The 25,944-nt window shown below is 41.7% G+C and overlaps 1 protein-coding gene across 14 annotated transcripts in view; it reads right to left on the bottom strand.

Moving 5' to 3' along the window:
• CSGALNACT1 (chondroitin sulfate N-acetylgalactosaminyltransferase 1) overlaps positions 1-25,923 on the bottom strand; it is a 51,654-nt gene extending 25,731 nt beyond the window's left edge. For 2 of the 14 annotated variants that reach the window (XM_087735891.1, XM_087735895.1), the window contains exons 1-7: positions 24,697-25,922; positions 23,819-23,978; positions 23,525-23,592; positions 20,411-20,614; positions 20,063-20,285; positions 19,437-19,511; positions 18,890-19,045 (exon numbers count right to left, since the gene is read on the bottom strand). The gene's annotated coding sequence lies outside the window, so the exon portion shown is untranslated. The other 12 variants (XM_087735903.1, XM_087735904.1, XM_087735893.1 and 9 more) reach the window with 11 other exon arrangements.
• Between the last annotated feature and the right edge of the window lie 21 nt (positions 25,924-25,944).

The raw sequence follows: 25,944 nt of genomic DNA, 5'->3' as shown, positions 1-25,944 counted from the left end.
TTTTAATTGCAGTTATTGCATAGTTGTCAATAGCTCTTAAAAACTAGCAATTCAGTCAGAAACGTGTTAAATGTTAACAGTTCACACAAGAGGCATCCTAGTTCTCTAACACAGAGCTAATTTACGACATAAGTAAAGCCAGTTTCCTCTGCCAGTAAAAGATATCTTTTCTTCCCCCTTTTGTTACACAGAAGTACACCCCACAGTCAGGTCAGCATTTCCTGAAAGGTTCCAAAGAGCCTCTCTCTCAAAACAACAACTCCAGGCTTCAATCAGAAGCAAAGCACGTTTCATACAAACTTATGAAATAACACAGGCAATATGAACTTACACTACAACTTTTTTTTCTCGTTATACCGCAAAGGCTTGGTTTGATTTAACAAGTCATGTATCAAACTTGATGCAAACCCAAATCCTTTTTTTCTTTTTTTTAAAGGATAGTTCATCTTTTTAAAGAAAATGGTTTCCTGAAATTAGGTGCATTTATAAAGCTTTTCAGAAAACAGGAATAGAAAAAAAAAGTATAATTCTCATAACCTACCAGAATATTTGAAGAAAAGAGATTTCCTTATGAGATGAAGCTTTGTGCTACTGAGTCTTTGTTTCTGTTCATATGGAAACGTGCCTGCAAATGATAGCGTTATTTTTCATTTTAACAAAGATTGGCTAGAATGTGTGCTGGCACAGCTACGCAAGCTAATGAAATAAAAAGAAATTGCTGCTGCGCTTCTACAGATTTCTCCCTTCCCCTCCTTTTAATACAGTTTCCTGTAGAATATTAAAATCATACCATTTTCAACGAGAACCCGTGGCAGTTTAACTCAGAGGAAGATATTCCTGCCCCCAAGCCAATGTCCTCTAGTCTGCCTGTTTTCTAACCCATGGAAAAGGAAATGTGGCTGTTTTCTGTAGTCTCTTACAAGTGTACATTGTCCCATTAACTACTCTGAAGTGTTTACTGTAATTGTGCAATGCATTCTGGATTACAGGTCTAAAGTTTTAGAGTCCTTACACTGATAACCGATGATTGCTATTCACTTCCTTGTTAATCTGTAACACTCAGTTGAGGAGTAAATGTGAATAAAGTTTCTGCGATCTCACATGTCAGAGATGGAAATTCTATCACACTAATGAAAGACCTGAAGGATTCCATATAAGCTGGATGAGACCTATATTTCTTTTCTCATTACACCTCCACCAGCTTTTTTCTGTGTATTGTTCTGTTATCACAGAATTAGTTCAACAAGGGCTATTAGAAACAGCAACGAAATGTCTCCCTACAAGTATTTCAATGGTCCCTAAAAGAATAACGGTTCTCCTATTGACGGAGAACTCTTTCCTAGCTGCAGTCAATTTAACAGGCAGAGTTTTCCAGGACTGGCATCTTAAGAACAAACGACAAGAGAATTTAACACTTTCTTGCCTAAACGAGGAAGGAAAGCAACTGTTGGTGGAAGATATTAGTTGGAAAGCACCAACTGAAAGATCCTATAGGAAAGAATGAAATATGAGGAAATGGTGTCAGCATGTGGACGTGGAGCAAGTGAAAAAGGGCGACTCATACCTGGTTTAAACAAAACTCCCATAGAAAGAAAATTTTTAAGTGCCAGGTAATAGCATGCCCAGGGGTTTGTGGTGGTTTAATTCTCTCCTCTGGTACGTACCCTTGACAACAAAGTTGGCTTGACTTTGGATTGAAAGCATGGCAAAAACAACTCATCAGTAAAAATTGGAGAAGCTGAGGGAAATCCCTGTGTTTTTAAAGGAAAATATAGGTAAAAGAAGCTGCTTGACAGAGCAGATCAGAACAGCCATCCATTTAATGGTCTACATTGCCTCTCGCAGAGGATACCAAGTGCTTTGGAAGGTGTGAAAAAATCTTGTACAGCAGAGAAATATTTCTAACCTTTGTAATTTTGATGATCAACCTATTCCCTAAGCATAAGTTTGTATTTTATAACAGACATGCACAAGAAACAATCCTGCTATTTGGGAAACGTTACATTTCTTCATTACTCCTCTGGATTTTTAACACAGTTTTGACCGTCCACTGGTTCAAAATTGGTGTTCTTCCATCTCCTCCCTTGTCAGAGAAGCCACACACTTCTAGCTGTTTAGGTACTGGTTTTAGCTACTTCTGAAAGAGGACACCCATTTATAACAGCTACTCTTCTTGATTAGTACTTCAGCTGGTTCTATTATGTTGCAGTCAAAAAGGACAAAGAAAAGTGTATTCCCTCAAAAATAACTGGAAAATTCGAAGAACATAATTATCTTCTAGATGACTCAGCTGGGATGAGTATACAACCATAGGCAGAACTCTCCCTTGTTTACTGTAAGAGACATGCACGCTGAGAGGTCTACTCCCATTACCTAAGGTCAGGCTCCTGCACTTAGCTACTGAATTATCTCCCCGACTCTATCTACACACAGCAAGAACAACATTCCTGCTGGGAGCCCAGGGAATTCACCTGGCTAACTTAACCACCTAGTCTGTCAGATGCTTATGGATGGCTGGGGCAATCGGTCCCCCAGACCACCTATTCTACACGATTATGTCACTGAAGAGCTATATGTAAGTATCATGGTGCTAAGCCAACTAACTTATTTCACATAATTACAGTGTATTCATTACTGCAGAAGACCACAGCTCAACAGAAGGAACGTGCCAGGAAGTGGAAAATCCCCTGATAACTTTGACACACTGACTTGCCTCCTGTAAGATTAATCCAGTGTCCTGCTGTTTATTCATTTTATTTTTGACTTCAGCCACTTGTAGGGGATCACTGGACATCACACAACCTGTGCAGTGCAACAGTACAGTACATCTCCAGTAAGTCCAACACACCCAAGATGCACTCAGCAGAAAAGGGAAAGAATATAATGAAAACCAGATATTCTTGACCTCTCCTTTGTTTTTATACACCTGCTTCTGCTTGATCCCAGATATTCCACCTCAAAATGTCTAGCTGATTCGAAATATAAGAAATGCAAGAACTAGGCACCAATCCGAGTTAACAAGCTGCTTGCTAGCTGAGGAGTCATGCATACATCCATTATTACAGGTCTAAAAATAGCAATCCTTTGAGAAGCTGTTGGAACAGCAAAATGTGGCATATGGATATAAAAGTAATCTGTGGATAAAAGAAAAAGATGGTGAGAATCTATTACAAACAGATGGTTAAGTAAAGCCATTTTGTCCCAACTTTGAGTAGCAAATATTGCCATCATTATCAGTGATGTCAGAGCCAACTGCGCCACGTGGGGTCTCACTGCATTCCTTTCAGAACAGTCAGGCTCCTAGGCAGCGGGGTCTGCTCCAGATGAAAGCTACGCAGATTCCTAGACTCTTTGAGCACTCTTTAGGTCTTCTTTCTTCCCATTTTGTATCTCAACACGGTAAACCTCTCCAGAACAACGATATTCTTTACTGTTCAACACTTTGCACAGTAGAAGTCAGGTCCAGTTGGGTGCCCTATTGCGACAGCAAGGCATCAAATACCAGACAGTAGCCCATAGCTTCTTCGTTCTCCCTAACACATGCACAGGCCATTTCAGAGGCCCTAGCAGAACCAGTTTGGCTGGTCTACTGAAATAACATATTAGTGCTGGCTATCAGCCCAGAAACTTTAAATATGGTACAAACTATGGCTCCAGCCCAGAGGAAAAAAAGAGTAAGAAAACGATAAATACCTTGAAATTAGGACTCCTCCAGAATCTCGTCTTAGCCTCCAAAATCACAAGCCTAAAAACTAAATACTGTGCACATACTGCAGCAACACAGTAAGGTCCCTCAGCTGTTGGTAGATCTGGAATTTCACATGAATCTGTCACACAGTGGCAGAGAGAAGGAATTTGAGGAGCAGATGTGAGGCAAATACCTTGGTCAGGATCTCACAGCATCATTTTGCATTTCCTGCTTTTAACAAGTGCAGACCCTCAGGATCACTATTTTGATATGTGCACCTTTTGCTGGGTGGAGGCTCTACCCACTCCTCCTTGACTTCCAGAGGAGATGCCCCATGAAATTCACTCCCTCCAAGCACACTCTCCTTTCTAAGTGTGAAACTGTGGTTTAAGGAGTACAGCTACAGACAAAAAACCCAAGTTGCAGTTATAGGATGGGCCCTTCTGTATCCATTAGCACAGGAAAAAAAGGATTCATTGTCTAAAGAGAGACGAGGAGCAGATGAGAAGCAGCTTCCTCAGATGCTGAACTGCGCATGGAGGTCCCTCTAGATATGGGAGGCAAAAGTAAAGACAACTCACTGTAATGGGTAGGAAGACTTGCTTTTAGGCAGCCTCCTTTTCCAGAGTCATTCAAGCTAAGAGTCATTCCCTGAGAACACACTCCACTAGAGGCTCATGCAATAGAGCATTTCTTAGCAGCACACTTTATGGCCTGCAAAGATATAAACAAAGTCCAACCGCTCATGCTCCAAAGCACTGGCAAAACACAGCACTCCCTCAGCCCAAATCCACACTTTGGCACTACATCACAGGATGCAGGCTATATTCATTAGGCAGGTCAGTTCTCAGGCTTCATCCTTTTCAGTCTGCAAAGCTGTCAAAAAAAAAAAAAATCACAAAGTGACCAGAAAAATGCTTCTACCATATCCATGGAAGACAGCCCGGCTTGTTCAGTTTAAAAACTTTCTACACCAAAAGCACATGATTTTAAAGACCCCAGCCTGCCCATTTCCTGGTGTTATAAATACCTGATCAGTCTCAGCTGAGAAACACTGTACTCATCACTGGGAGCACTGAGAAAGCTTTCTAATGGACACACCACTTTTTTTCACCAGTGTAGCAATAATGTACCTAGGTGAGGTTTCTCACACAATTAAAACACTGCACAGTCAGGCTACTTGAAACAAAGGACTTGCTGAAAGGAGATGGTATACCGTGAAAGCAGAGCTAGAATTTGCATTTCATTAAAGAGAGACATGGAAACATGTAAAAAAAAGTCATCCCACAAAAAGGATATTACTGGGATGGTCACTGGAAATTTTTTCCTTTGGAAAAGAGAAGTTCCCCAAGGACTTAAGGTAATGATGACATGATACTAGAAGAGGAACATTTGTAACAGGTGGCACTAGTTCTACTGTAACAGAAAACCATCAGGCACACTTTCCCGTGATGTAGATAAAATATGCTGCACAAAGTGCCTCTATCCCACTATTCAAAGAAACCTAACATCAAGAACACAGACACTACAGCTTATTAACCTTTGTCAGATAACATGAGGAAGTCACGCAGATGACTTCAGTAACTCCTGATAAATCAAATGAGAAAGAATTTACAAATTATAATTTCCTACTGAAAACAACAGTCAGCTGTAGTGATGGAAAGTAAACCTTTTCACACCTCTGATTTTATGCCTCCTAGGCAGATTTCAGAAGCACAGCAGACATGACACAAAAACCATTTTCAGAGCCTTACAGCTGGATACATTTAGTTACCCTTTGCTACTTTTTTCCTGTAAACATGTACTTTCTCAATAATTTTTCCCATTTATTCTGGAATGCCATCAATCTAGTCAGGCATCGGGACACTTCGGATTTGTCTTATTTCCCAAACACTTGGAGGAAAAAAATACAGAGTTATCTATGTATAAGCTAAATGGAAAAAATAAGTTACTACTAATGTCACAATGATTTATTATGGAAGTTTTAGTTTCATTTTAAAGGAAAAAAATATTGAGGTTCTTTCCAAGGCTTAGAACAGTATTAATTGATGAATCGCAATCTGTTTTTTTGGCACTGATTCTTTGTAAAGTGTTGCGTCCGTCCAAAACATCAGTACAGTAGTAGTAACTGCTATTAATAAACATTGGAAGTAGACCATCTGACAAGATGCCACAGCCTGAAGCCATTATTTAGACCAGTCCATGCCCTAACTTCATTGAAAATTACAATAACCATTTTTTCTCCTCCTTAATTCATCTATTCAATCTCAAAACATCAAATCCCTCTGATTAGCTCAACACATACACTGCAACAGAACATCTGAAAGCAGCTTCAAAGAACGCCAACTTGCTTTGTGCCTTCGCATCATGTGTGCACAGTCACTAAAAAACAGAAACACAAACTTTAAAATTCATTACCACGCCTATGCCATTTAAGCTCAGCAATCAAATTACAAACTTTGTGTATGCAAGAGGCTAGATGTATCGCCTGCCAAGATGACATTTATACTCAAAGTAAACAAGCAGCACAGCCTAGATTTCCTAATGTGGCAGGCTGTTTACAGGCTCTGGTTTTCAGGTGCTGAACGCTCAGACCACACGCATGCAAACAAGCCAAAGGCTTGTGAAAACACAAACCACATGCTCCAACATGAAACCTTCGTTCTAGGAAACAAAGGACTAGGTTAAATTGTAGATTGTGCTGTCCTCAAGCATTCCTCCAGTCTGGCACTGACATACCCGTGTTGGGGACACACAACTCCCTTTGCTTTGCTGAAGGGATGGAAAAACATGTTTAGAAGGAAGAAGTGAGGAGTAAACAAGTGGAGACAAAAGATGACGGCGTTTGTGGGAACTACTTAGAATCACGTTGCTGCTAAACAACATGCAATGTGCAGAAATCGGCTGCGAGTAGGTTTGCAGCTACAAAGAGCCACAAAACCTCGACATGGTTTGAAGCGGTTTTGCTGAAGGGAAGCAGCTGTATCAGCTGGCTTGTATTCTGCAATGTATTTGGGGAAAAAAAAAACAAAAACAAAATCCCCCATGTGTTCCAGACGTGCATATCTGCAGAGAACATCAAGAGAGCCTTAGAGAGCACAACAGGGCCTGGACTGGAACCACACCTCTTCTCATGAAGGAGCGAGGAGTAGACTGGGAGCCTTTCTCAAGTGACTCTCTTATTTTCCCTGTGTAGCCTCTACCACTAAGGGACCCTCAGCTTTTGCTCTTCCCAAGGGCAGGCTGGGTTAGGAAGCTCTTTCCAGCCCTCTTTCCTCTAAGTATATTTATCTCAGCAAGTCCCAATGGGCCTGAATCCAGCTACAGCAAACTTTCTGGGCACTTGTGACTGTTATGAAATGGAGTGACTCAGCCAAGCTACATCAGAAAGAGAACATCTTTTATTTGTTCACAGAAACTTAATAAGCCAAGGGAGGAAAAAAACCTAAGAGTCAGAAAAGACATCCCTACTTATCTTCATCTTACAAAGCTTAGCCCTTCCCTCTGACCTTAGGCAGGTGTTGCTATCTGGCTTTCTATCTCCCCATACACTTCTGACTGTTCTATCTCCCTCCTGGACCCACAGCTCTGTGCTTCAGAGACTCCTAGCCATCTGTCCAGTGATGCAGTTGAATCAAAGGTATCAGTGTTTATTTACCACCAGCATTTCCCCACTTATGTTCCCATTGCCATGGTGAGCAGCAACAGAGCCTGAAAGATAAGGTCAAAGCATAGCCTAGATATCTCCCACAAGCCATCTGGAAGAATCGTTTTCTGAGGAATTCTCTGGCGTGAATTTGCACTTGCTCTGTGACCAAAAGCCAACCTCAACTCAGCACTCTGGACTCCTCACTGAGCTCCTGGGACATCTGGGAACAAGAACCATCCCTAAAAACCTTGAACCCAGATTCCTCTCCAGGAACTTCCCAGTTCCTTGTAGGTTATCAGTGTTACCTCTTCGGTCTGTGTCAGCCTCATTCTGTTTCCTTCCACAGTGTGGGAGTCCAGGTCCCTGTCACATACCTGCACTGCTTTGCCAAGCACCCCAACATCACTTCATAGGAATCGATTATTATTTTCCACCTTTCAAAAGCTTTCCAGCCTATCCTTGCACAAATTACAATGGTAACGTATGACAATATACATTGCATCTCAATGGAATATTTGTGAAGATGAAGCAGATCTCTTCCCCAGTTACTACACCACTGAAAATCAAATGTCAGTCTGCATGCCTTGGATTACTCATAGATAATGCAATTAGCATCACAGTACAGTTATGTAAACTGTTAATCAAACATCGAGACAGGAAAAAATAGGAGATGTCAAACAAACCCTGGAAAGAGACATGAAGTACAGGCTGTCAAGACTGCACATGCTGAAGTGCTACAGGAAACATGAAAATTATTGTGGTAAGTACATCATGATTTAGGCCAACCTAAAAGGGAGGCTATCCACTTGGTGAAAACCTGGACCAACGCAGATGTTCAGCATGAAGGACTGTGTCCTGGAGACAGCTATGAGGACAAAAAGTATGGAGCACCAAAAAGGCTGAAACAATACCGACATACAACAGCTCTCTGTCCTGTCTCAGCAGGAGTCAAACTGTAATCACTGGGACCTACCAGAAAACCAGATTTCAGTGTAAGCTGACATTTCTGAGCATTAAATAGGACCATTCAAGAGATGAGAACACAAAGTGCAGTATTGACAATGGTGTCAATATATCACAATGGTGATATTGCAAGCCAGCTTGGCATCCTAGACTTAGATGAATTATGCACTGGGCAAGACTGAAGCTTTTCACTTCTGTGTCATCTCCTGTATCACCTGAGCCACGTCTGGATTAATTTTAAGACAGCTATTTTGGGACCTCTGTGCTGCATGAAAGCAAAAGCAGCTTCATGTCAGTTCTAGCTTGGGAGACTGGCTAAAATCCAATTCAACTGCAGCCTATGTGGAATCAAATGCAGACTGAGGCCTTAATTTTGACTTCGGTATCACAACACAGAGACATCTGCTGTTTTTCCCCTGTGAATCGCAACACACCTTCTCTACTGATAAGTTTTGATGTCCTAGCTGCTTTCTGATCTGAAAAACAATGCAATTTGGAAATGCTTCCCTTCTATTTTGAAACACACACTTGAAGAGCCTAAGTGAAAGGTTCATTTTGATCTGGATCACCAGCAAGATGCAATACCATCAAAAAAAAAAGACCAAAATTAAGAAAAAGACACAGTGTTCTGAGGAAAACAATTAAAGATTTAGCCAGAAAACAGGCATAACTCAAAGGAAACTGCCCCATGTAATAGAAACTGTCAGTAAAGAGTTGTGAATAATTCTTGCCTGCTTTTCTCACTTCAGATCAAAACCACACTTCAATGTTTTGTTGCTTCAGTCCTAAGAGACCTGAAATGCTTGTCTTGAGCTACTACTGACCACACAAATCAGTTCAATGAAAAAGACCAGAAGTTTAGTAGAAAGTACCTACCATAAGCTTAGGAGCAACAACTCAAGAGTTGTGTCATTCAGCAGGCAAAGATTACACTACAGCCCCTCACACTTGGAAATAAGCCCTCTCTTGAAAAAAGCCCCACGCGAGCAAACACAAAAGGACATAGTAAGGAAGAGCAAAAGCTCTCTCACTGCATTGAGGTGACTAGTGTGCAGCACATCAGAGCCTTTCCAAAACACTACTGTACTTTCTAGGTCACCATGTGGAGGTTTCAACATCTTTCCCAGGGCAAAAGGGTCTGTAAACTGGTCTGGAAGACAGCCCTGATCAATTCGTAGATGACAGATACATACATCATTATGTTATAGGACTGAACACCAGCCTATGCAAGCAAATTCTCCTTCCTGGAGGCAATATGATCCTGTGCAAGTAATTTTCACTGTTGTCTTCTTGATATTTCCAACTGTAGCAAAGACAATTATGATTATGCACACTGTAATTATACATTTAGATAACATGGTGAAAGAAATCAGAAGTGGATATGTACTTAAGATGAAATCACTCTCTGTGGCTTCTTCTCTTCACTGGCTGTCATGGAAACCCAGTCAAGCACTTTAACTAGACACTGAACTTAAAGACATCTGGAACTTGACAATCCAAATCCCACCCTAGCAGCGTAAGAGTTAGCACCATTATTAATATGCTGAATACTACTTCTCCAAAAGTCTCAGTGTGGAATATCAGAATCCTCCAGAAGGTGGGGGCTTTTCCCACCCCACTGGGTATGTTATCGTGGACATTAATTGGAAAAAGCCTATTTACTTCAAATACAAAGGGGAGAAAAAGTGCCAAGACTGGAGTTGCCCATAACGGTTGCAGTGAGGAAACAAGAAATTAAAGAGGCCTATACCAACATGAACGCTTTTAACATGCCACTGTAAAGGTTAAAATGTCAGTTAGATAGATTTCTTCAAGAATCAGATAATTTTATCACAAATCACTTTAATGGTGGTGCATACTCAGCTGAGAGGAACTGTGGACACAATTTGGTTCTAATTCTTTGAATTCACAGATTTTATTTTTTTTTTAAGACAAAATAAAGGTGAAAACAAAACTCTTAAAAGAAGCAGCAGGGAAGTCTTACTGAGGAGGACAGTTTTGCAGTGGCAGGCGATGCTCAGCTGACTGGGTGCGATTCCACCAGCATGAAATCATGCCCAACAGCTCACAATCTGGCCCGGGGACTCCAAAGAAAAATGCAGCAACATTTAGCTGATGTTCACCTAAATAATAGTGCTCAGCCACAAGAAATTAGCACAGCACAGATATTCACCACACCAGGACTCTGGTCTGTCTCACCCCCACCTTCTCTCTTTCCTTGGTAACTCTGGAAAAGAGCTTACCCTTTCCTTGGACTCCCCTTGATAGCAAGGAATATCCAGTTAGCTCTTCCCAGTGGAAGGAAATTCTCATGGACCTAAGGTTCCCCGTAACAGCAAAGGCTCGCCTATTCTCTCTGGTTGTCTGGAGAAGAGCACATTAGCCAACCAAGATGACGATTATAATGGATGCAAGGACTCCCTGAAGACTTTCCCCTCACAGCCAATTCTCTCCCTTGCTGTTTTACGAAAGTTGAAATATTTCTGTGGGAACGTACCAATATCAAACTTCCATTAAAGATTTTTAAACTCTAAGATGGAACTCCAGAGGGAAACTAAAGAAATAGACTTAATCTGCTCTGTGAGTACCAGTACTTCTGTAAAACAAATACGGCAGTGATTAAGGATCTCGCAGGACCCAACAGCTTTGAAACTCGATCTCATACAATATAAATACAGTCCCATGACTCATCCATCCTTGTTTCTACACCACCTCTAACTGATTACACTTGAATCATGCATATTAGAAAAAACATCAAGACAGTACCGTCAGCTGCACTACAAGTAGCAGAAGCACAAAATGGCATGAAATGCCTAAGCCTTTTTAATAATGATGCTGTCCTCCACTGCAGATCACCTGGCATGCACAACTCAGCTCTCTGAAAAAATAATGCAGTCACTCCCTGATTAAGTTACTCCTGGAATGGAAAAGACATTGAGCAGCCTGCCTGTTTCGATTGGCTGTGTAGTGACTGAGCTCAATGAATATGGAAATAATTGGAAATCCTAGAGCAGTATAGAGGAGGAGGAATATGTGACCCACATAAAGGGCATGCTAGAGTTGCCTGAAAGTAAAATCATAGTGTTACATCAAACAAATGAAAAATCCTTGGTATCGGGGATAGGGGTTAAAAAACAAATAAAGATGACTTCAGTAAAATGCCAGAGGTTTCCAACAGAGATGCAAAGCCTTTTCAAAAGCTCTTTACAGGCTGTCATCCTAGGAAAGAGGTGAAACTGAGAATTTGTTAAATCCTAATTCCTAACTCTAATCTAGACTTTTGCGTCTCTTTTGCTGTTGAGGTTTAATAGGTTTACAAGATTACTAAGCAGTTGCCAGCCAAGTTTCTTTGGCTTGGACTCTGAAGCTATGACCTTTTTAGTAGTTCATAGCCAAAAAGATTCTAATCAGAATATAAGAAATGGAGAACTACCTTAGAAAAACAAAAAGTTTTACCACCAGATGAGCCTGTTTTCACCAACTCAAGCATATGAACTGCAAAGAAAGTAAGAAAATTACAGCCCTGCACTAACTGGAAAAAATCTGTAACATGCCCCCCTTAAATCTCTAAAAAAAGCCTACATTTTCCTTGGACATGGCTCACTTGCCCACCTGTGCTAACCAAGAATAACTAGCACCCCAGCGTAAGAGGTGCTTCTGGTGAAACGAAGTGGTCTGCTTCCCACATACTCCCTGCAGCTGGAGTACAAGGCACATTCAGGCATCCTGTATGGCTATGGCCCTCCTGGCACATATACAACTCCCTGGAATTGCTGGCAAACAAGGGATGTTACAGTAAACTTCTTCAGCTTCTTCTACCTGGCTGCCAGCAAAAGGCAGATCCAGAATCAAGGGAGAAAAAGGAAGTTTAAACGACATTTGGACAAATGCAAACATACATGCACACACAGTTCTAAGCTCTTTTTGGTCACATCTAAAAATTAGGGCTACTGACTCATTACAATACTTTTAAGAGGTTCTGAGATATGCTCTCAAAACACACTTTTGCATGTACTTTACATTTGCAGTGATCTAGTTTCTTAGTATAGTTAGTTCCTAAGGATTTTAGAGTGAAGCTTTATTTCCCCTTCTCCAATGCTAAGAAATTTTCCTTTCATTCCTTTAACATTACATAAGTGTTTGTCATTTCCTGAACAATTCTGAGAGAAAGCTAGGATATTTGTGGAATAGCCTATTAATTCATTCATAAATATATATACTTGGTTCAATTAAGCATGAGAAAACTTCATGACTGACTTTTATCTCATAGGATCACCTTACACTGTGCTGCAAATCGGAAGGTAAGTGACATGTTCTTTAGGCTGTTTTCTATCCCTGTGGCTCAAACAAATCTCTGCATCAGCTTCTGAGCTAGTAACTACCACTTTCATAATAAGTGCATCAATCTAAAATATTTGTTTCAATTTGCTAGGATTTGAGTCAATATTCTTGTGTGTTACGTATTCCCTTCAGGTAATTTTTTTTACTTAATAGCAGTCTGATGAGAAAAAAAAACAGTGCAGGCAATCTGATTAACAATACACACTACTGTGTATTTTGCTAACAGCTTTTTACAAGTTTTCCAAAAGTTGATTTAAAATCTCTTCCCTGAAATCAAGAGGCTTCACCTTCTCACAAATAAAATAATAAAAAGTTTCCTGTACAAAGGGTGCTTCAAAACTGTTACCTCTATTTTCAGACTATTCTAACTGAAGAGGAATGGTTTTCTTAAATACTGGCTCCACATTAAAAGTGCATATAGGGAAGACTCTTTGATGTGCCGGGGTAAAGCTCCTCCTTTCCAAATCAAATCAACTCAATGTTTTCCACCGTGGAGGACGTCAGTACCTATGTGACCATCCTAAATGTTAACGAAAGCATCAGTTGTAGGATACATGAAGGCAAAGAACCCAAATATAGACATACTCTGGACTGGACGAGTGGAAATCTACAGCCCTACCAGGGGTTGGGTGACTGGTTACAAAAGGTGAAAAATAAAAATGCACACAATGCATCCTTCATAACTGTAAGCCCCTTTGTTCTGACTCGGAGTGATTACCATTGATCCCTGGCACATGCAACTCTACCTAATTCTGTTATGATCACCATGGCCAGCACTTTCACAGGTATCTTCTCTGAAGTAAATTCACAGGGAAAAAGGCTGAAAAAAAATCTTAAATTACATAAGGACTAAAAATCCCATTTTTAAGACTGAAATGTTCTGCCTTGTAAGCCCTCCCAGATGTAGCTGAAGTACCACCGTCATAGCAGAACTGACAGTACAGGTGACATAATATCATCTTACCTTTCATCATTCACATCCCAGCAAAAGATGTGAGTGAAACACAAACCAGTGACCACCAATGCTGCTCTAACATGTGAAAGTCACTGAAGCCATCTGCTTTAGCGCATGTGCCTGGGAGCCCTTTGGACATTCAGTAACTCCTGTGGTTTGAATATTTTACCCTGTAATCCTTTATCAACCCAACTTTCAAAAGCAGTGATCACTTAGTAAACTGTGTCCAAACCAGCTGGAGTTACAGATGGCTCAACTGTTTTGAAAATTAAGTGATTCTAATTTCTAAATATGGCTATACAATAGAATATAATCTAGCAGGCAGAGCTCTGAGCTGAAATGCAGGAGACTTAAGTTGTGCTTCTTGTTCTGCCACTGGCCCACTGGAAAGACTCTGGGTGAGTCTTTTCACCATACACAAAAGAGGAACAGTAAGAGAATTCCCTCAAAATCTGAGCAACATTACAAACAGATGATTAATAGGGATATCTGGCTACAGGCTTTTGGCTTTAAAATCTTGATCCAGTTTCTCAGCCTGAAGAGGAAGAGAGGATTATTCAGTTTAAGAACTGTCAACTATTTATAGCTTTAGCTATAAAAAAAAAAGTTTTGCAGAAATAGCAAGCCAGAAACCTATTGCTGCCTCAACCCTCTCCAGTAGAAATAATTCCCAGGGGTATCTGCACACTGTTCCAAGGTTGCTGGAGTGCATATTGTTCCGTGTCTTCTTGCCAGTAAATTGCAGGACCACTTTCAGTCACACAACGGAGAAGAAAAAGGAAAAAAAAAATTTTTTCCCCAGGATTTCACTTCAGTAGAGTTTCTATCACTGTTCTGCTATTCTTCTGAATAGGAGGACAATGGCCATGTCCAAGTGACTGGTTTATGATTCTCTTACCAAGGCAATCCAACATGAAGACAATGGCTGTTGATGTAAACAGAGGGGTAACCCACTTCATCACAGGCACAGACTTGGAAAAGAAAGCTATCACCTCTTGCATTTGCTACTGAAGATGAACACTTCCTGCAAAGTTTTTCCTATTGTTTCCCCCATCATCTTTGCTAGATTTTGCCCAATCTAGCTCACAGACATCACTAGCAAAAATGAACTTACTTGGATGCTTGCGTTACTTCATGCAATCCAGTTGTCCCTACTACGCTCATACCACCTCTGCAGGACCCTTCTCTTGAGCTGGGAGCAGGCCACCAATTAAACCGGCAGAATGGCTACATGGCTTCAGTGGGACAGCAGAACTGCAAATTCTTGGAGTTCAGGGCAGACTGAACATCTCAACAATGTTTAATGCTAATGTGCTTTTAAGAACACTCCCATTGGCTTTAATGGTGCTTGGCATAGAACAGAGCTAGCATATTACAACTGAGCCTAAAAACCATAAACCTGTTGATGACGAACCAGAAAACAGAATCCAGAACTGTAACTGCTCTCAAACTGAGGAGTTAAGCTTGTGCCTTTAAAAAAAGGAAAAAAAAAAGCTATTGCTTTCAGTGTAAGGAAAAGTACTAATTTTACAGAACTAAATGTTACATTTCTTCCATAGGTTCTAGTAAAGGCAAGAAGCTAAGTGGTCTGGGTTGCCTTTGGCAATATACAGAGGAAATGTAAGTAATCCACAATCCTCTCTATCAGCCCATGTAGTTAAATGTAGTTAGAAGTGGTTGCACTGCTGACCCTTCAAAGCACGGACTCAAAATCAGTACTTCTGAGAAAAAAGCAAAAGAAACCTGCAGAGTCTCTGCAGCCTCATCATTGACTTCTCCAATGCCTTCCAGTCACTAGAAACTTAACAATAGGCATCCATACAAAGAAGATCACAATCAAGAATTCCAAACACAGTGCCTGGAAGACCAGGCTGCCGTGCCTCTGTATCCTAATGAAGGTGTGAAACAAGAAGACAGGCTTTCTGTACCCCTGAGCAGTTACTACCTATAGCTGTAGCCTAAATGAGTAGTTAATGAACCGAAACAAGTGGAAACCTGCTATTAAGGCCCTAACTTTTGATGTTTTGCTGCAGTTGAGGTAGAACACAAGGAATAAAGTTCTTTCAGCTTGATCAACAGGCTCATGGCATTTCCTGAAGCAGATGCTGACAACTGCTATAGAGCTGGTCAAGCTCCCTGGAGGCTGTGGGAGACATTCAGTGTGTGGTATTTTTATCCAAGTCTTTATTCTTGAGCCTAAATGCAATCAAGTCACAATGAAAGGGTCCCACTCAATTGCACGAATAAGCAAAACCACCGGGCTTCACTCTAGCCCTCCAGCAGCATGGCATTCTGCCAAAGGCCTCTCTTCAGACCAAGACATGACTTCAGACATGACTCCTTATTAGTAACATTATAACAGTGCTGAGAGGCCCTACCAGAGACTGCAGTTGCACACTCAGTCTAAAACGCACCCATTACGAGGTAATCTGGGTGAAATATTTGCACCTTGAAGAGTTAAAACAAAAGCAATTTGCCAAGTGCACTACAGATCCATTTCTTTCTAGCCCTTGGTCCTTAAACTCTTCAGTTTATGCCCTCCAAGTCCTCTATCCTGTCACCTACTTCAGCGAGCCCATCCTTAAACAGTAACACACAGCTCTGTGCTATCTTCTGACAACCGACCTTCTGTCTCAGTGTCAGGAAAAAGCCAGTCAGAGCCCTGCACAACATTGAATATGTTAATATACTCATTGGTAGAGAATACAGCTCACCATGAAGCCATTTTTTCTGAAAACTAAGTCCCAAAGGGAGGTGAAGAGATTTACTCCCTTTTTGACTAACCAGTCAAGTACGAGAAGGTAACGCATACACTAATAAGGATATCTTTCAGTCTCTAATAATGGAATAATTAGAACAATGATGACACCTTGTCTGGATAGACAAAAACGAAATGGGTTTGGGGATGAAAGACTAACACTGCACTGTCTGAAAAATTTTGTAGAAAAGACTGAATAAGAAATGAGAGGTTCCTCAAGAATCAGAAAATGGCCTGAGGTGTGCTCTCAAAGACATGGTGTGATGGAGCTTTCTCTCATCAAGGGAGAAACTGATGGAGGCTTGTGAACGGGCTTTTTCCAACACGTGACCTGAAAGGTAAGCTACGTGCAAACAAGAAAATCTTGTCAGAAGAGGATCAAATCAGTAGGATGGGGTATAAACTTTTTTCATATAAGCTAGGTATAAATAGATTAAGCATTTTTGCCTTTTATTTTTTGTCTATATCTTGCATAAGTGTTTCTAAGGGTGTTGCCTATTGTAACTGTTACAAATAGAAGTTCTTACTGCATTTGCTCTTAACCTGGCTTGAGTTGTGCATGATTTAGACTAACTAGACAACAGCTAGCCTTTCTCTGCTAAGGGTATGGCAATCCATAGACCAGGCCACTAGGGTAATAAAAAAAAGCACACAGTTAACCTGACACTGTTCAGGGCATGCAAGGAGAAATACAGCAAGCCACAAGCTCTGCTACATTGGCTAGGTAGAAAGCTAGCACCACAAACGTCAGGAGAAACAAATACCTTCCAGGAACCGTTGGTAAGCAAGAAGGCTGGAATCCAGTAAGATACTGCAGCATAAAGCAACTGGAAAGATCCCAAAGAACACACCAAGGCACCCACATCATTTATCCTCCTTCCCCATTCATGCTTTCCGGCAAAGTAATGTCAGTAGAAACGTCAGCACATCATGGTGTTACTCACAAACTAGAGATCAGAAGGGAAGGAATGCAACCCAATACACCCTCTGCCAGTGATGGTGGATCAGAGACAGTATCTAATTTGTTGAGAAAAGGGTTCAGAAAATGCGTTAGATAAAGACTGCATTAATTTATTATACTGCTTAATTTTAAGGCACATTCAACTTGAGAAAACTTCAACAGTAGGGAATAAGCTTTTTTTTTTGACAGTAAAAAACAGGTTGCAGACATAAGTGCAGACATAAGTTGTGTATTTGCACTGTGACAGGATATGGATTTATAACTCCCAAAAATAGATGACAGAAAATGCTAAGAAGATTTGGTGTGATGTTGATGAAAGAAAGTTAAGCCTCAATGGGTTTTAAAACCACCTTTTAATGAATTTATTCATTTGAGTATTATAAATACTTATAGTAGTAAATATTTTTGTTCTATAAGATTAAACATAGTTTACTGTAGGTTTGTAACTCTACCCTGTATCGTTCCCTGCTCCACCCCAAGTGCAAAGCCTCTCAACAAACCATTAAAAGACAGATCTCTTGAATGGAGCCACCACTATTTGGAATTCAAACAACAAACAGTTTCAGAGATGTGAGGAGCCAAACAAGATAGATTTAGAACACTTTTCTAAATTAAAAATGTTTCTGGACCTGCAGTACAGCATGTCTGCCTTAAAACATGCTTCCCCTTGTAAGAGATGTCACAAAGATTCAGATGGATTGATTTAAATAACAATAAAATTATAGAAAGCATGTGTCAAAATCTTGAATTATAAAAACCGTAACCTTGCTACAGAAAAGGGTAAAAGAAAAATTAGTCTCCCTTGAATGGCAAGTCCTTAAATTGATTGAAAAGAAACATAAACAAGAAGTAGCATTTTCTAATTCCCCAGGCACTAATCGTAACTCACCAACAGCGGTATCCCATACAAATTCCATTTTCAATGCGGTTACATATGGTCAATGTTGCAGTGACACCTTTCAGCTGTACTGACCCTCATAAATAATGATTCAACCCTTCAAAGCTATATACTTCCCATAACAGGCAACATTAAGTGGAGAAGGAAATAAACAGCCTGATATGAATCATTCTTTTTCTATTTTATTTTGGAGTGCTGTTAAAAAAAGAATACACCAAAAATGCACTGTGTATGTTTGAAAACAATTCTACTCAAGTTAAACATTACCATAAAAGTCGTCATCTTACAAGGAAAGTGATTCACAGTGGAAACAATTTGTAACTCAGTTTTACAAAGTTTGCATAAGAATTGCCTACCCAGGGCAAGAAACCCACTCTCTCACACGCTTAATGTAATAATAATAGAGGGGAAAACCAAAGCAATTACAAAAATGATCTCTCATTGATCTAGGGTACATGAGCTAATAGAAACATGCAGATATGTAGTAGATATTGTTGAAATAAAAATACAGGATTTTAAGTGTCACATAAACAAGGAACAGCTGTGTGACAAATATATTCACATTTTACCAACAAGAAAAACAAATAGCAACAGGATAATCTTAGTAACTATAAGTGAAAGAAATACTGCATCTACTTCATATTCTAATTTCAGAGATAGGGAAAGATTGCCTTACCTCAAATACAGCTTGAAGCGAGACATTAACAATATGTCTACATCCTTTCTTAGTTCCCTTGATAGCAATCTAAGAAGAAATAAAAAAAATAGCAAATGACTACCTTCCCTGCAGACAGCATATGCCCAGGAGTAACATGCTTCCCAGTAAAGTGTGCTGAAAAGAAGTGGAAAAAAATTATAACTCAAACAGACAATCCTTGCAAAATAAAAAGGCAAAAACTTTATACTTGAAAATCACAGTAAGGTTTATTGCATTTTCAGGGAGTAGAGACATTCAGGAATTAAATAATATGGACATAACTGTGATGTCACCTCAATTCTCAATAAAATATTAATTCAGTACATTTGTGTACAAAAGAAAGACAGTAAATTCATTTGCACAGAACTCAGTCACTGAAGACCTGAAAAGATTCCTATTCCAGTAGTAGGCACACATGGGCTCACATGATACAACCTTATTAACTTGCTTTTTCCTCACAAACTACAGTGCTTGCTAAAGCTACACTCAAATGTTAAATGCTTTGGTCAAGAGTTCATCCACTGACCTGCAATGAAAGCCTTGTGTTCAGCTCCAACATTTTCTAACAGCAGACAAGAAAAAAATGGTTTCACGGAATAAACTGTTAAAAAAGAAAATCCTCACATAAGCTTTCCCTGAGGGGGAAGAAATATCCACAGGCTTTAAATTGGCCAGGCGGATTTAAGAGGAAGCAAAAAAAAAAAAAAAGGCAGCTCTTTCTGTTGCGTCAAAGAGCCCACTGTGCAATAGGAACAGTGAACAGAGTTGTTAAACTGGCAAGCTTTTGCTGAAGACAGCTTTTCAATATGCTCTCAGCATCGTCTCCCAGGGCTGGCTGGAGACAGTCCCACTCCTCTTATATGAGCTATGCTCCTTCAAGAGGCAATCACTCTTAAGGACAGTTTCTATAAACATGCTGTTCAACTGGTTTTGCTGCACATGATGAGGGTAATTACACACATATACATACCTGCATTCACATATCAGAACTGCATGCTCTTGGGGGAAATGCAGGCATATTCAAACCAGTGATCATTACCTCAGCTTAAGAGCGGGATGCTATTGATGACTGACTGCCTGCTAAAACTCTGTTCTCTGCTTATACCGTTCAGTATGCTGTTGGAAAGCAGTTTTGAAAGGCACAGTACTTACAGAGGAAGCCTCTAATGCAATTCCATCGGGATGCTGTAGTCCAAGCAGCGCTCACTGATTGAAGGAAATCAGTAGTCACATGCTGCTGACTAGCTTTGTGTTTAGTGCAGAGAGCTTGGATAGCCACCAGAGACTGTAGCTACGAGGGATGAGTTAACTGTCCCTCCTGGGAATGACCGCTACATGGCTGAAGACATCTTCAAAGGCTGAAGCAGCATATTTACTGCGAATAGAGCAAGGAAACCGAGCAACCTGGTTAAATGTGAATAAAGCCACATTCATCACCACATACAGGGAATTACTACACAGATCTCTGCAGCTGAGGAGACCACCCTGCATCCCTTTTACCTGGAGACCTAAGCGAAGGCATTCAGAGCACAGTTCAACCTACTCCAATCTGGTCAGCTGAACTGCCTTCTGGGCTTCACTGCCTACAAAGGGAACCTACGATGGCTTTCTCAAAAGAAGGTTGCAGATCCCAGCGTTTTTTGAGATGAGTGCCACTCCAAGTGACAAGGCAACGCACACCTGAGAGATGTGCGCATAAAGAACCTGCAAGGAAGAAGAATGGGATCGGTAAGAGACAGGAATGAAAAAGGGGAAATATAAAGTGTGGAATGTACTTTTCAACGTGACTGCAGGATTAAAAGCAGGAACAAACATATGCAGCTGGTTAGCTTAGAATTTCTTTTCTATTTCTACATCTTTCAGAGTTGCCACAGGGACATTATGCACCTGAATACGTGGGAAGGCAGCAGGAGGAAAGGACGTACAACCAGGAGAAATTCTCCCTATCCATGTTCTTTCTCTACTAAGAGAACTTCTACAGGGAAAAACTACTTCTTTTAACTGCTTCTCTTCAAATCCTTCCAGGTGAAAATGAATTTCTCTCCTAGAAAGTGTTTTCATAAATGGCAGAATAAGTTTCTGGATAAAGTACACCTGGTTTACAAGTGAAATATGGCCTTTTCTAAGCTTTTAGCCCTGTAACCTGAATGCAAGGTCCTATTTGTGCTGCTCTATTATGCTCTCAACACACCGGACAACTCTGTGTTCCAGGCTCCAGCTGTAGTGTCACTGGAGTCATATGAGCATAGCTTATGCCGTACAAGAGTACGGTGATTAATAATTCTGTCCCTGCTGTGTGGAAGATAATTACAATCTGGTTCAGTTTCCCAGACCTAAAAGCTAGGCAATAATTTTAACACATCTCATAATAATAATACCTGTTCATAAGACTGCCTAAATGTTTCCCGCTATAAATGCTGACTCCTCACCGCTCATCACTGCCAAATTGCAGGCTGAAGGAAACGGAGCACGTTCGCTCTTTGCTTGAAATGGATTTTGGGTTTATCTTAGGACGATAAAAGAAGAGTTATTTGCACTTTGAGCAGGTGGCTGGACCACATGATCTCCTGAGGTCCCTTTCAACCTACATTATTTTATGATTCTGTGAAAACAAGGTCAATTATTAAAAGCTGCCTTAGGCTATTACAGAAATGAAGTGGACTGTGGCCAACTCTAGCGTTTTGAAGCCAGAATTTGGATTCAACTGTGAAGACTATAGACAACCCCAAAGTCAAAGATCTCCATTCTGTCATTTCACGAGATCTGCTGAAACCAGCACGTTTGTACTGACATCACCGTCTATGAGGTCATTAACAGATACCACTCTATGGAGAGGGCTGTGTTGGATCCCACAAATCCCATGCTGTTCCACTCTTGGATTCCCAATCTCCTTTTGTTTTTCCTTCTGGTCTGTCACCCAGATGTCCAATCTACTGTCCTTCAGGTCCAAGGGACAAACAAGACACTTGGTCTCAGTCTCAAATTCTCCATGACTGGCAGCCCAGACAACTCAGCTGTAGAAATTGCTCTGCACAAAGCCCAAGGACACAGAATTGGTAAAATAATCCACAAAACAACAAAGCCTTCCTCATGATCACTAGTTTTTGTGTAGACCGCACCGCACTGCTAGCTCAACATAGACCCTCTTCTCCAAGGCCTTACTCATAAGATACTAAGGAGACTGACCTTTTCCAGATCTTTTCAGTATCTATGCAAAGCTTTAGAAAAAGAGAGTAGTTTCCTTGTTATCCATGCCAGACAGCAACTCCTGGTCCCCAGGCCTAAGGAACGGCTAGAAAGTCAGGCTCACATCATGCAGCACGGCAGTTATCCTAACCTTTGCACCTCCACATCACAGACCGCTTTATCCCATACCACAAACCTGACTTACCTGCCCCTAGCACTTGCTGTTAATACATCAGTCCTGCATAAGTGATAACAACCCATGGGATAAAGTCAGGAATGCCAACAGAGAATCGGTGATACCTGCTAGCATTATACTGATCCAGAAATTTAGAAGGTGGAGAATGACATTCAAAGCGCTTTGCCACTGTTCAGTGCCAACCTAATGCCTTCTGAACACTCTCTGTATTGGCTAGAGTCACAGCTGCCCTAATGGAGCCCCCCTCAGCTGTGGCGCAGAAACAACCTGCTGCGCTACAGCCAAGGTCTGCAATACCGCCTTTGTGCGCATCACGTATCTCTGTCCCTATGCTGCGTCAACTATACTGCCTGAATCCACCGCATGCATGGATCTCTGTTACTCAGAGGCCTTCCTCAAGAAACAGGACAGTCTTCCCAGGGAAAAACCAACCTTCACAGCATCAAATGACTAAACTGCCTTGAGGTCAACACTGCCTATTTCCTGCTACAGAAGGTTACAAAGCTTCTTCCTGATAAACAAGGCTCATGCAGGCATTTCAGCTGGGTCCTGAATTCCTGCAGGAAGGAGGCTGTGTGCACTTCTAGTTGGCTGGCTAAAACATTGAGACCTTCAGCATGCCCTGCACTGTGGAAATCAAACCAGCACAATCTGTGCAAGAACTCGGGAAAACCACTTCAGGTGGAGAGGAAGCTTCAGATCCCAGCATAACTAGCCCAGCCCCGCCCCCCCCCCCCCCCCCCCCCAGGCTTGGCTCCTGGGATGGGAGATGAGTACGCAGTGCCATTGGCACATCAGTGGTTCAGGTTTAGTACAGTAACAGCTCTGAACAGAGCACGTTGACCTGCTCTGCTAAAACCTATAGTTTATGTTCCCAGCACCTTCAAATACTGCTCATGTCTCACCTAATAGAGACTCAGTACCCATATTCTCGAAACCCACAGTGCTCCCCTTCCTCTCTCACTGATATCACTTGCCCCAATCCCCTGCAATTCTTATCTTGCTACCCGTTCTGTATCTATGAGATTATCACAGAACAGTTTTACTTCCTACGTCCAGGGGTCAGGCACCCTTAATGTAAGTCCTCTGTTAGGTCTATCAGCAAGCTCTTCCAAGCCTGAACACTCCTCAGGTGGCTCCTACCTTCATCTATGTCCCCTTCAGACTTCTTGCCTGGTGTTAAGTTACATTGTTTTTATGATGAAAAACTTGGACTCTCATCTCCTCCTTACCTGGAGGGCCTGAGTAGACTGGCAAACAGCTTTAGGAACAAACGCAGAGGCAAGGATTCGACAAATCTCTGCAAGAGGCAGCAGAGTACTTCATGTGAAAAAAACATTATTCACAGCTTTAAATGAATAAAAAACCCCAAAGTGTCCAGCTAACACACAGTCACAAAAAAAAAAAAAAAAAGAGGAGGAAAAAAAAAAAAAGGTGTTCCTAATTCACTGGAGGTATTCCCCTTTGCCTAGTGGATTAAATACAGCTGTATCTTGCTTTCAGGTGTCTTAGGGGTGATTCCGCACCAGAAATTTTGCAGGGGACTCTTCACACATCCATTCCTCTTCAAAAGCAACTTCCGATAACCCACTGCCATCCATTTCACTCTCATGGTATCCTGATCCTAGCCTCACAAGCAGCATATGGGGAGCAACAACCAGCCCATCAGTCCTTGCTGGGCAGTTCCTGAAGAGACAGGATATACAACCTTGTTACCATATTCAGACCCACAATGCAAAGCTCAAAACTTTCCCCTCCCCCTCCCAAACTTGGGTATATGCATCTGCACAAGTACACAGGGAAGAGCTCTGGATACGCTAGCCAGTGACTAATGTTGCTGCATTTGCAGGGGACTGCAGGACTGTGAAGTAATTTCTAAAGACCTATACCATCCTACAGCAGTTTGTAGATTTGATAGCAGGGGCAGGAGAGGAAGAGGAGGAGTCCTCTGTTTTATGAGGGACAGCTGACTTTCTCCTGTGGCTTTGTCACCTCTCTGAATGGCAAATTAACCGCGTACTTTGTGCTCCTTCAAATTGCAGCTGACCAGTGTATGGTGAGAGCCCTGAGAAAGGGGGCAATGAAGAGGATCCTGTTGCAGCCAGCATACACTGCTGGCTATTGATACATAGGGTCAACTGCTTTCAATGAGGCACTTGCACAATAGCTGTTACTGACATCATTTGTCATGGACCCATACTTAGGATTTGTTAGTACAGCAGCAGGAAATCAAAACAGGGCATGGAATAATTACAGTTCAAAGATAGTCTGGACTCAGCCCCCTCCCTCAGAGGGCAGAGCCTTTGCAAGCACACCTCCTGCTGAAGTCTGCCAATTTTCACAGGGCATCTCTCCCCCAAGCACAGCCCAGCAGCCAGAGTGAAATCAAAGTTAAGATTCTCACCAAAAGAGCATGAAAAGTTCCTCACATAATGCTGCTGGTGGTTTTGGAACAAAGGGAATTGACAACAGTATGGAGAAGAGGAGTCGAGAAGCCAAGTTTCCAGACCTTACAGGGACTCTACAGGTGAAAATTCTGTGGCAGCCCAGCACCATAAGAACGCATTTTCACTTGCATCAGAATAGTGAGAGGCATCTGTGGGCCTTGTACAATAACTGAGAAACAACAAGGCAAAAATATATCATAATCACCTCAGCAGGAAAACAGGGACCTTGCCCCTTCACCCATAACAGAGGTTAAGAGTCAATTATTTGCTAATCAGATTATTACACTAACTCCTAGATGTAGAGATTTATGGATTTGATGAGTGGAAGTCCCCAGGTGCAAAGTCTATAAGGTCTGTTGCTGTATCAGAAAGGAACAGCCTACTTCAAAGCAACAAAGAGACAAAAAAATGGAGAAATTTACAGTTTAGGTAAGTAACAGAAAGGAAAAAGACAGGCTTGTCATCAAGCATCTTAGCACTGAAAACTAATGATAGAAAGCAAATCTCAGTTCCAAGCTGCTGAAGGCTAGGTGCCTTTCTGTGGTGAAGGTCCTGGTTTTCCTTGGCATCTGCTGTTGGTGACCTTGGTACTGGGTTATAAGAACCTTTGAGAAGCAGGAGCCCAGGCAGTAGTGCTATAGCCTTGGACTTTTAAAGCAGGCTTTGATTTGCAGCAACACCAACTTTAGGAAGGCAGTGCTCCACCGCAGCCAACATCAGTCATTTTAACTCAGTTGCCTCCAAGCACCATTATACCCACGACAGTGCCCACAGGGCCAAAAGACAGGGTTCTGGAGGGTAGCTTGGCAAGTCTCCTACCAGCTATCTGAAGAGCAGGCACCTTTTACCTTTGCTCCCAAAATGCCCTATGGTCAGTCACAACCTTTGGGAGCCCAAACTATTGCCTTGGGCTGCACGAAATCGCTGTCCTCCTCCCTGCCCACAGAAGCCCTCCTAACTCCCAAACTTGCCGCTCCACAGGCCCTCCTCAGCCTACCCCCCCCAAAGTCCTTGCACCCCCTTGCCAATCCGGGCTCCTCGCCCCTCACTAGCTCCGGCCCAGCGGCCACCACAGAAAAGACACATCCCAGGACCGAGACGGCGGCAGAAGGGAGGGAGACGGAGCGACGACGGCCCGTCGCAGCCACCCGCCGGCGCCACAGGCCGAGCGCTCTCCTGCCCGCTTCCAAAATGGCGGCAGGCGC

Source organism: Nipponia nippon, unplaced genomic scaffold (assembly GCF_047370975.1).
Source record: "Nipponia nippon isolate SJK-2023a ecotype South Korea unplaced genomic scaffold, ASM4737097v1 scaffold_6, whole genome shotgun sequence".
NCBI lineage: Eukaryota > Metazoa > Chordata > Aves > Pelecaniformes > Threskiornithidae > Nipponia > Nipponia nippon.
Note: the sequence above shows the minus strand (reverse complement) of the source record. Positions and strands in the feature narration are given on the sequence as shown.